The sequence below is a fragment of the Rhincodon typus genome, chromosome 21 (assembly GCF_021869965.1).
Source record: "Rhincodon typus isolate 14 chromosome 21, sRhiTyp1.1, whole genome shotgun sequence".
In the NCBI taxonomy this organism is placed as follows: domain Eukaryota; kingdom Metazoa; phylum Chordata; class Chondrichthyes; order Orectolobiformes; family Rhincodontidae; genus Rhincodon; species Rhincodon typus.
In genome coordinates, this window is record NC_063352.1 from 39,650,386 (window position 1) to 39,656,623 (window position 6,238).

A 6,238-nucleotide genomic window follows, 5' to 3' on the forward strand; every position below is an offset into this window, starting at 1 on the left:
TAAGTAAGTTGGCAAAGAAGTTGGCAAATGGATTATAATGTGGGAAAATGTGAAGCTCATTTCAGAAGGGAGAACAAAATAACAGAATTATTTAAATGGAGAAAAACTGCAGAAAGTTGCAACACTAAGGAACTTTGAGGTACTTGTGCATGAAACACAGAAAGCTGGCACATAGGTGCAGCAGGTAATCAGGAAAGCTAATGGAATGTTGGCCCTTATTTCAAGAGGGTTGGACTGAGAGTAGGGAAATCTTACTGCAACTGTGCAAGGTGTGGGGGACACCACATCTGAACACGAACTAGGAGCAGGAGTAGGCCATCTGGCCCTTCGAGCCTGCTCCGCCATTCAATAAGATCATGGCTGATCTTTTCGTGGACTCGGATCCACTTACCCGCGTTCTCACCATATCCCTTAATTCCTTTATTGTTCAAAAAAAATCTACCTTTTTTTTAAAAGCGTTTACTGAAGTGGCGTCAACTACTTCACTGGGCAAGGAATTCCATAGATTAACAACCCTCTGGGTGAAGAAATTCCTTCTCAGTTCAGTCCTAAATCTGCTCCCTCTAATCTTGAGGCTATGCCCTCTTGTCCTAGCTTCACCTGCTCGTGGAAACATCCTCTCTACTTCTATCTTATCTATTCCCTTCATAATTTTATATGTTTCTAGAAGATCCCCCCTCAATCTTCTGAATTCCAATGAATATAATCCCAATCTACTCAGTCTCTCCTCATAAGCCAACCCCCTCAACTCTGGAATCAACCTAGTGAACCTCGTTTGCACCCCCTCCAGTGCCAGTACATCCTTTCTCAAGTAAGGAGACCAGAACTGCACACAGTACTCTAGGTGTGGCCTCACCAGCACCTTGTACAGCTGCAACATAACCTCTCTGCTTTTTATTTCAATCCCTTTAGCAATGAAGGACAAAATTCCATTTGCCTTCCTAATTACTTGTTGTACCTGCAGACCTACCTTCTGTGATTCATGCACAAGGACACCCAGGTCCCTCTGCATAGCAGCATGCTGCAACTTTTTACCATTCAAGTAATAATCCTTTTTACTATTACTCCTTTGGAAGGAGTAACAGGAATACAGAGTACTGGGCTAATGGTAAGATTCTTGGTAGTGTGGATGAGCAGAAAGATCTCGGTGTCCATGTGCATAGATCACTGAAAGTTGCCACCCAGATTGATAGCATTGTTAAGAAGGCGTACTGTATGTTAGGTTTTATTGGTAGAGGGATTGAGTTTTGGAGCCATGAGGTCATGTTGCAGCTGTACAAAACTCTGGTGCGGCCGCACTTGGAGTATTGCGTACAGTTCTGGTCACCGCATAATAGGAAGGATGTGGAAGCATTGGAAAGGGTGCAGAGGAGATTTACCAGGATGTTGCCTGGTATGGAGGGAAGGTCTTATGAGGAAAGGCTGAGGGTTTTGAGGCTGTTTTCATTAGAGAGAAGAAGGTTAAGAGGTGACTTGATAGAGACATACAAGATCATCAGAGGATTAGATAGGGTGGACAGTGGGAGCCTTTTTCCTCGGATGGTGATGGCTAGCACGAGGGGACATAGCTTTAAATTGAGGGGTGATAGATATAGGACAGATGTCAGAGGTAGGTTCTTTACTCAGAGTAGTAAGGGCGTGGAATGCCCTGCCTGCAAAAATAGTAGACTCGCCCACTTTAAGGGCATTTAAATGGTCATTGGATAAACATATGGATGATAATGGAATAGTTTAGGTTAGATGAGCTTCAGATTGGTTTTCACAGGTCGGCGCAACATCGAGGGCCGAAGGGCCTGTACTGCGCTGTAATGTTCTATGTTCTATGACTTCACATTTATTTACATTGTATTCCATCTGCCAGACCTTTGCCCACTCACTCAATGTATCTACGTTCCTCTGCAAAGTTTCACAGTCCTCTGCACACTTTGCTTTGCCACTCATCTTAGTGTCATCTGCAAACTTTGACACCCTACGCGTGGTCCCCAGCTCCAAGTCATCTATATAAATTGTAAATAATTGCGGTCCCAACACCGATCCCTGAGGCACACCAGTAGTCACTGACTGCCAGCTAGAATAGCACTCATTTATCCCCACTCTTTGCTTCCTGTTAGTCAACCAATCCTCTATCCATGCTAATACTTTACCCTTAATGCCATGCATCCTTATCTTATGCAGTAGCCTCTTGTGCAGCACCTTGTCAAAGGCCTTTTGGAAGTCTAGGTACACCACATCCACTGGGTCCCCATTGTCCACCTCGCTTGTAATGTCTTCATAGAATTCCAAAAGATTTGTCAAGCATGACCTGCCCTTCATGAACCCATGCTGCGTCTGCCCAACGGTACAATCTGTGGGGTCCTGAGAGCAGTTTTGGTCCCTTATTTAAGGAAGGATATTATTTCATTGGAGACTGTTCAGAGAAGGTTTACTAGGCTGATCCCTGGTATGGAAGGATTGTCTTCTTAGCCAAGGCTAAACAACTTGAGACTCTACCCACTGGAGCTCAGAAGAATAAGAGGTGATCCATTGAAACATATCGGTTTCTTAAGGGACTTGAGAGGGTAAATGTTGAGAGGATGTTCCCCCTCGTGGGATAGTCTGGGATGAGAGAGCGTAGTCTCAGAATAAAAAGGTGTCAGTTTATGACCGAGATGAAGAGGAATTTCTTCTGAGGCTTGAAAACTCCTTGCCGTAGAGACTTGTGGGAACAGAGCCTTTTTGTATATTGAGGGCTGAGAGAGATTTTTGAACAGTAGGGGAATCGAGTTATGGGAAAAAGGCAGGAAAGTCGATGTGAGAAGTGTCTGATCAGCCATGATCCTGTTCAGTGGTGGAGCAGGCTTGAGGTCTGAACAGCTTACTCCTGTTCCTGTCTCTAATGGTCCCATAGGGCATAGATTTAAAGTGACGAGCAAAACAAGCAAGGGTGTAGTGAGGAAAGACTTACTCACACAGTGAGTAGCTCGGCTATGGAATGCACTGCCTGGAAATGTGAACGCAAATTCAGTTGAGGCATTGAATGATCATTTGGATACAGATAGTGTGCAGAGGTATGGGGAAAAGGCAGGAGATTGACACTGGGTAATGGTGCATGTTTGAAGAGTCATTGCAGGCATGTTTGGCAGAATGGCCTCCTTCTGCATGATAACAATTCTCAGATTCTGTGAAGATCATTGTCGTCACCTCCATTCCCAAACTAACCCACCTTCACCATTTTGTCATCATGTGTCCTTGAATGTATTGAATCCCAGATCTGATCCCATGCCATATTTGAATTGGGTTACAAGACCGGAATTCCTCTTTGAATATATCATAAGCTGAGAAAGGACTGAAGGGTCTAGCCCCGAAATGTCAGCTTTCCTGCCCCTCTGATGCTGCTTGGCCTGCTGTGTTCATCCAGCTCTACACCTTGTTATCTTAAAGGACTATCCTCACTGGTTTATGTTACTGGTACGGTGGTAGTGTTGCTACCTCCTGAGCCAGGAGATCTGGGTTCAAGTCCTACCTGCTCCAGAGATGTGTAATAACATCCTTTAATGGGTTGATTAGAAAATATTATACGAGTCATCCAAGTTCTTGCGTTTTCAGGTAGCTGTTGGTATAATAACTTGAAAAAACTTTCTTTTTGCCGATTGTATTTTTCAAGGTCCATTATATTTGGTATCCATATGAAGGATTACTGTATATATCATTAATAACAATGTGATAAATATGGTTAAAACCTCATTGGATAAACATAAATAACCAGTGTTTATTTTAAAAGTTTCAGCATTTCTGTAGCATACGTATTCTGAGTTCTGAGTCAATGACCTGTTAAAGGGAGCCATTTTGAGGGTGAACCATCCTTTGATGTTCTGGGATAAGTTATTCTGACTCTTTTGTGATGCCTTGTTAGTCAAGGAAGACTGGATTCTTAGACTATCTGATCTTCTGCTTTCACCTCAAGATATGGCTGATGTGGATGATCATATTTGGCACAGCGGCATAAAAGCATGGCTGTTCAGAAGTTGGCAAGTGCTGTAGAATTAGTTTTCTGTCAATCTGTAGTGGCAACTCTAGTTCCTTTTGACAATGTTATGTTTGAAAGCCTGCAAAACAGTGAAAAATATTTATTTGTATCAAAACATAACAAAATCTTAATAGGGTTTTGACGATGCCATTGATTCCATTGAGCGTTGGTAGATTTTGGATATCTTTTACAAGCTTGTTGGGTCAATGTAATAGTGGTTTCTTGACTTTAGTTATGAACAAGCCAGTGATGCAATCTTTAATGTATAGTTTTCTGTGAGCTGAGGTGCTTTGTTTGTTGGCCCTCAAACAGCATACTGTCAGAGTAATTTGAGTGACGTGAGTGTTGAAGTAACAGCATCTAATGCAAATCACTGCTTTCAAACTGTTGTGAAGCTCAACATCATGTCATCAGGTTAACCAAAATGGAAAGCCATCAGCGTGATCCTGTGCTCACCTGAAATAAGAGCATGAGTGCAAACTTCTAAAACTTTTTAAAGACTGGGAACAAGAGCACGATGCAATAAACATACCACAGCTTCTTCTGTCTTTAACATTATAACTGACATGTATGGCTGGCACAACCTGTTGGACTTGAGGGTGAAATATTCCATTACCAACACTGAGTTTAGTCTTTCTTGTACTTCTATCTGAAACATATAAAAAACAATATTGGCATATTAACAGATTTCCAATGCTCCAGCATCTCAAATAATGACAGTCTGGGACACTATCCCTTGCCACACCAGGCACAGTCCCTCAGCTTTCTGAAGAATGAAGCACTGAAACTCTATTTTTAAAAAAGAAATCATATCACAGAAAAACAAACAGCACAAATTAATGTATAATCTTGGGGTCAGCAGATAGACGCAGGTAGTTTCTTGAGTTTCAGAGGAGAGTTAGGATTAGGTTTTCCATTTAGTTACATGTTTCTCAACATATTTTCCCTTTTAATCAGCACAACTGGCACCAAAGAAACAAATTTCAAAAACTGGCACATTTTCCTCTAACTGCCAATTGCAGTCAGAGAGGAAACTTTATCCCTTGAACTTAAAGTAACTGGAGAGATTATATACAAGGTTAATAATTTGATACTTTTCTTCATCTCTTGAACCTACTCGTAGAAACAAAACATGTCGGTGCAGAAACTGGAGGAAGCCTGAGGTCATATCTTCAAACCTCCTTAAAACGTAGCAAGCTGAAACATTGTCTTATCCTGACAACTTTGGTTCTGATTTATTTAAATCTATTGACAATCTTCTCCCAATTATGAAAAAGATATAGCCCAGCATCTCATTTTCTTTCTAGTCTGACTCCCTAACGAAACAAATAATTTTCCTTATTTAAAAAGAATTTTTGTGGCTGGAGTATAATTTGCAAAATTTTCTCTTCCACTACTGCGTGGTTATGTCTGGAATTGTTCGAAGATGTATTATTAGCCCCCTCCTATTTCACTTATACGTGGTGACCCTTGGCAACGTTCTGAGTTTTCGCATCTGTGCAGACTACACCCTCCTTACCATTTGATTGCTTGTCCAAGTGCTGTACTGGATTAGCAGTAATTAAATACTGAGAAGACAAGCCATCGATTTCAGTCCCAGCACCAAATTCTGTTCTGTAACTATCAGCTCCATCCCTCTCTCTGCCCGACTTCACCCCATCTCATTGCTACTGAAATCTTGATTCATATCTTTTGTTACTACTTCTCTTGACAGTTCCAATGCACTCCAGATTGGTCTGCAGTATTGTACCCAATATAAATGTGAGCTCATCGAAAGCACTGCTGTAATGCCTTAATTATTCTCATTGTTTTCAAATTTCCCTGTTGTCATTACCTCCCCTGTTGTCATTGTAATCTCCTCCAGCCTCTCAACCCTCTGACATATCTGCATTCATCTAATTTTGACCTCTTGAGCAGCACCTTTTTTTTGTTTTGCTGTTTTGCTTGCAGTTGCCTGGGCTTTATGCTTTAGAATTCACTCCCTGCCTCATTTTTCTCTTCTAACAACATTTTTAAAGCCTGCCTCTGATCAAGCTTTTGGTCATCTAACCTGATGTTTGATTATGTGGTTTGGTGTAAAATTTTGTCTTGTAATGGTATTGTGAAGTGCCTTAGAATGTTTTGTAATGTTAAAGACACAATAAACAAAGCTGAGATAACAAGGTGTGGAGCTGGATGAACACAGCAGGCCAAGCAGCATCAGAGGAGCAGGAAGGCTCTAGGGTCTAGGGT